We start from the raw sequence: 6,224 nt of genomic DNA, 5'->3' as shown, positions 1-6,224 counted from the left end.
ATTCATTGAAAAGTGTATTGAAAAAACTCAACTGATAAATCTAAAAACACAAGAGTTCACATGACAGTCAGTGAGCTGTGCCCAACCCATATGCTGGTGTGCAGGGGCTGTTCTTTGTGCTTCTCCTCCAGTTATTCACTATATATGTGTGATCAAACTAAAACTGTTACTGCTCCTTACAATAATAAAATAAATCAATTAAATTACCCTTCTAACATAAAGTGTGTCCTAAACAACTGATTGTCTATCAATACCCCCTACAATTTTATTATAGGGATCTTGGGCTTCCAGCTGCTTATCTTATATTCTTATAATATGATGTCACTCAATACTGAAGATAACATCAGGAGCATCTTTTCCCCAGGGTAAAGACCCCAGACTAAGGGAGCGATAGGAAGAGCAATAATCTGAGTCCCATCTGAAAAAATGTACAGCAGAAAACACTAAAGAAAGCTATCTCCTGAAACCACTCTGACTGGCTGACAGGAGAACATATGCTTCATTCACAGTTCTACTGCACAAAAACCCGGGTGGCAACAAAGGATGCAACAGCATCAATAGCACCACTACAGATTTATGTCGAAGGGTGAACTGTCATGTAGACTTCCAGGATGGTGACAAGGTGATAAAAACCTAATACTCCACTGCCCCTTACCCTGCAACAGCAGCAAGAATGTAACTAGTAAAAACAAGGTCTACATTAATTCAGGGTACTTAGAATATAATCTACAGTATGTTCTATCTTCGTATGTGAGACAGTCACCTAAACCCCAAAGCAATAATTTATTATATTGCAGCTTACCTATTTTTAGATGTGATGGGTGTATTTGTTTTCTTTTTAGGCTTTCCATCTAATATTTTTGTCTGATAATCCAGCTTGCTAGTCTCTTGTTTTTGACACGCTCAAGCTCTCCAGCAGAATGTATCAGTGGATACACATGGATCCGATGGATTACATGGATGAGACAAACCACTTAACACTGACAGGGTTGATTCAGTGGTGGATCCATAGTCTAGTCTCGGGAGGGGCACTGGCAGAAAATAAGTTTTTTTTTAGGGGCAATTTATCGGGGAAATGGCTGGTGTTGGTGCTTCATTCATCACGGCACCATGGTTGTTATGGTGTCAAGATGATTGAAGTGCATTATTTCCACTGGTGGCCCATCCATAGGGGGCACACAGGCACCGCTTAATTTTACAGGGAGTCAAAAAATTTTTTTTTTTTAAACTGGCCCTTTAAAAAAGAAAAAGAAAAAAGGTCCTTAAGTGTACTGTTTTGGAAGCCGGGCACAGTGCACTATGGGAAGCACCACGTCTATGCAACCACTAGATTGCAGATGTGGAACTTTATTTGCAGGCTTTTGTCCCGCCTTGTGGCGCTTTCTGAAGCGCAGAGTAGCTTTGATTGACATCCGAGTTAGATGTCACTTCCTGTTTTCTCTCTCCCATTGCACCCGAGAGAGAAAATCGTAAGTATGAGGAGCAGACTCCTCCATCGCCGCTGCCAGTGCCCACACAGCAGGAGAGGACACTACACAGCAAGGTAAGTGCCGCTGTGCCAGTTCCAGACCTCCTGCAGAGAAGAGGGGAGGGGGGTTTGATGGGGCACAGGCTACCTTTGATGGGGCACAGGCTGCGTTTGATGGGGCACAGGCTGCGTTTGATGGGGCACAGGCTGCGTTTGATGGGGCACAGGCTGCGTTTGATGGGGCACAGGCTGCGTTTGATGGGGCACAGGCTGCGTTTGATGGGCACAGTGGCTGCGTTTGATGGGCACAGTGGCTGCGTTTGATGGGTACAGTGGCTGCAATTGATTATTTGTTGTTTGTGCCCCCCCAAAAAAATTGAGCACCAGCCACCACTGATTATTTCTATTATTACATTGTTATATAAAATGAAATTGTTGAACTCACCATAATGCAGAATCGGTGGGAGCCTGAGTGTGTCACTTGTCCCCTTCGCCTGCCACCAGATCATTTGCCACTGTCGCTTGCCACCAGATGCGGATTGACACTTGCCACATCACCTGCCATACATTAAAGATTGTCACTATCCACATCACCTGTCACATGTTGCAGATTGTCACTTGCCTGCTACAATTGTCACTTGCTGTGTCACTTTCCTGCTAAGGTGGTCTCTTGCTGTGTTTCCCTTTTGTGGTCTCTTGCTGTGTCTCTCTAAGGTGGCCTCTTGCTGTGTCCCAGAGTCAGGCAGCAGATTACCAGTCAGGCAGCAGAAAGATGATGCAATCTCTCTGCTGCCTGCGGCTGCCTGCACAGTGAGGGCAGAACTACAGGGATGCAGGGAGGGCGCCGGGAGTGGAGATGTCATCTGCGAGTTGCCCAGCTGCTTGCCCGCTCTCTCACAAGCCTCCCGCCCGCTCACCAACCAAGCCACCCAGCAGCACCCGGGCCTCCCGTGGAGCCATCCTCTCTCTCACATGAGGAACCCGCTGCCCACGGAGCTGCCTGCCCACTCACTCACCCACCCACATTCTTGGGGGGGAATTTCCCTATTGCCCCCCTCCGATTCATCCCTGGGGTGATTAAAATGATGAGCTCTTATGTATTCATTCAAAACTTTTAAACCAATGTCCGCCGGGCACCCCGTGATTGCCCGGTAACAGAGCTGGGACATGGATCTGTGTGTGTAAAGCCGAACAAAGCTGTTTCCAGCTCACTCTAGCCAGCGGAAGTGCCGGGTCATGGCTCGGGTCTCCTGGTGGGATGGGAGGCCTGGGAAGAGAAGCGGGAGGGAGTCCCCTCTCGCTCCTTCAGGATAACAGCCGAGTGGCTGAAGAGTCAACCGCCCGCTCTTACAAACAGTACTGGGGTGATGCCTGCAGCTGCAGGCATCATCCTGGTATAAACCCTGAAAGCCCAGGCTGCATATGTGCGTACAGTTGGTGGGAAGGGGTTTTAATCTGCTAATACAGTGAGGGAAAAAAGTATTTTATCCCCTGCTGATTTTGTATGTTTGCCAATTGACAAAGAAATGATCAGTCTATAATTTTAATGGTCGGTTTATTTTAACAGTGAGAGACAGAATAACAACAAAATTATCCAGAAAAACACATTTCAAAAAAGTTCAAAATTGATTTGCATTTTAATGAGTGATATAAGTACTTGATCCCCTATCAATTAGCAAGATTTCTGGCTCCCAGGTATCTTCTATACAGGTAATGAGCTGAGATTAAGAGTGGGGGTGCTCCTAACCTCAGCTTGTTACCTGTATAAAAGACACCTGTCCACAGAAGCAATCAATCAGATTACAATCTCTCCACCATGGCCAAGACCAGAGAGCTATCCAAGGATGTCAGGGACAAGATTGTAGCCCTACACAAGGCTGGAATGGGCTATAGGACCATCACCAAGCAGCTTGGTGAGAGGGTGACAACAGTTGGTGCGATTATTCCCGAATGGAAGAAACACAAAATAACGGTTTATCTCCCTCGGTCTGGGGCTCCATGTTAGATCACACCTTGTGAAGTTTCAATTATCATGAGAACGGTGAGGAATCAGCCCAGAACTACACGGGAGATTCTTGTCAATTATCTCAAGGCAGCTGGGACCATAGTCACCAAGAAAACAATTGGTAACATACTACACAGTGAAAGACTGAAATCCTGCAGCGCCCGCAAGGTCCCACTGCTCAAGAAAGCAGATGTACAGGTCTGTCTGACGTTTGCTAATGAACATCTGAATGATACAGAGAAGAACTGCGTGAAAGTGTTGTTGTCACATACCTGGTCATGGAGCCTGATATGCAGAGGATGGCCTCTCTTACAACTCTGGAGCCCCTGATAGAGCTGGCAGGAAGCACCAAGATGCAGAGTCGCACGAGTGCCTGGCGGGATCGATGAACCTGGAGCTGGCTCGGAGCACTCGGCCGGGCTGTAGAGGTGTCTGTAGGAATCCCAGAGCAGTGGTAGGCAGGTAGCTGGAACAAGTAGACAACCGGTCCCCACAGGCAGGAGTGCAGATGCAGCAGAAGGGATGGTGGCACCCTCAAGGCTGAAGAGAAGGCAAGTACAGGCAGGCCGGGTCATACACAACAGGCACGTCAGGAACAGGGGCAGAAGCAGAATCGGATTACAGGCCGGGTCATCAACAGGCTGGCAGAGGAGTGGCAGAAGGAGCAGGCAGGTGCGGAGTGGGGGACAAGCCGGGGTCAGATGCAGGCAGGAAACAGGAACGTCAGGAAGCAAGCCGGGTCACAACAGGAACAGAAGGCAGGTAAGTAATTGCAGGTTACACAGGGAATGCTGTAGAGCAGACAGCACTGAGCCTGGAAACTGGTCGAGTTTGAATAGCCTGTTTGGGCGGCAAAAGATGTCACATGGTGCGTGCGCGCCAATGGCATCCTGACAGGGGCAGAGGTATAACAGGTCATCTTCTTCTGCAGCCATTTTGGGTGCTGGCATGCCCTTCCTGATACTGCCCCTCCCCAAAGGGCAGCCTCCGGATGCCCAACTTGGCCCACTTGTCAGGATGGGAGTTCTTAAAAGCTTGAACCAAATCTCGGGCATGGATATTATCTTGAGGTTCCCAGGAGTTGTCCTCTGGCCCATATCCTTTCCATTTTATCAGGCTCTTGATCTGATTTCTTCTCTTCCTGCAGTATAAGATTGTTTCTACCTCAAACTCTTCCTCCCCGTCAATAATTACAGGTTCAGGCGGGCCGGAACTTCGTCCTGGAAAGGGGTCAGGAATGGCAGGTTTCAACAAGGTTATGTAGAACACAGGGTGGATTCTAAATGACTCAGGCAACTCTAATTCATACGCAACCTCATTGATCCGTCTCTTCATCGGAAAGGGTCCTATAAATTTAGGGCCCAGTTTCTTCAAGGGACAGTTTCAAATTAGTAGTTGCTAGCCACACTTGGTCACCAGGGTTCAAGATCAATTCTCCCCTTCTTTTCCTGTCAAAAACTTCCTTCTTGTATGCCTGTGTCTTGGCCATTGTTTCCTGTAGCAGTCTGTTATTGGCGTTGAAGAAATTTATAGTTTCGGAAACAGCTGGTACAGGGGAATCTGGAATTGTATTAGACAAAAAAGAAGGGTGGAAACCGTAGTTTGCAAAAAATGGAGATTGCTTTGTAGCAGAGTGTACTGAATTGTTATAAGAAAACTCGGCCAGGGGAAGCAGAGAAGCCCAATCGTCTTGATAAAATGAGGAGAAACATCGCAGGTACTGTTCGAGGGTCTGATTAGTCCTCTCTGTTTGCCCATTCGTTTGTGGGTGATATGCAGAAGAAAATGAAAGTTCAATCCCAAGTGAATCACATAAGGCTCTCCAGAATCTGAATGTAAACTGCACAATATTGGCCGGAATCCCGTGAAGCCTTACGATCTCCTTGACAAAGGTTTGAGCTGTTTCTCGAACAGATGGTGTGCCCTTCATTGGCAGGAAGTGTGCCAACTTGGATAGCCTATCGACAACTACAAAAATGGTGTTGTGGCCCTCAGATGGGGGGAGTTCTACAATAAAATCTATTGAGATCCTCATCCAAGGTCTACTGGGGACTGGTAAGGTTTTTAGCAGAACCCAGGCTCTGGATCTGCTGGTTTTATTGTGGATTCAGTTGTCTTGCCAATGCCAAAGTGACCTGCCAGCACATGATCATGTCATCGCCCCAGGATGGCCATTCGGAGGTCTTCCGGCACAAAGATCTTGTCTTCGTGCCAAAGTAGCCCATCCTTTGCCAGTAGAGAGACCCCGGCTGGTGAAGGGATCCTTACTTGTTTAATTTGTTTAATTTGTTTTATTAACTCTCCTTGAAGCAACATGAAGTTCCCAGGGGATAGAATGGTATCGGGAGATGAGACTTCTTCAGATTTGCTGAACATGCATGATCGCGCATCGGGTTTTGTATTCTTCAATCCAGGCCTGAATGTTAAGTGAAAAGTGAATCTAGAAAAGAATAGTGCCCACCTGGCTTGGGGTTTCAATCTTTTTGCTGTTCTTAAATACTCAAGGGTCTTATGATCTGTATAGATCATGATTGAGTGTGCAGCCCCCTCTAGCAGGTACCTCCCTTCCTCCAGAGCGGCTTTGATGGCCAAAAGTTTGCGATCCCCGACGTCATAGTTCCTTTCAGCATTTGACAGCTTACGGGAAAAAAAAGCACCTGGATGCAGTAGAGCCTTAGCTCCCTGCCTCTGAGATAATATTGCTCGGACCGCTGTTTCTGAGGCGTCTACTTCCAAGACATAGGGCAGGGC

The sequence above is a fragment of the Lithobates pipiens genome, unplaced genomic scaffold (genome assembly GCF_037356315.1).
Source record: "Lithobates pipiens isolate NorthernLeopardFrog02 unplaced genomic scaffold, aLitPip1_a1.2 Scaffold_30, whole genome shotgun sequence".
Taxonomy (NCBI): Eukaryota; Metazoa; Chordata; class Amphibia; order Anura; family Ranidae; genus Lithobates; species Lithobates pipiens.
The sequence above is the reverse complement of the archived record's forward strand: the minus strand, read 5'-3'. Positions refer to the sequence as shown.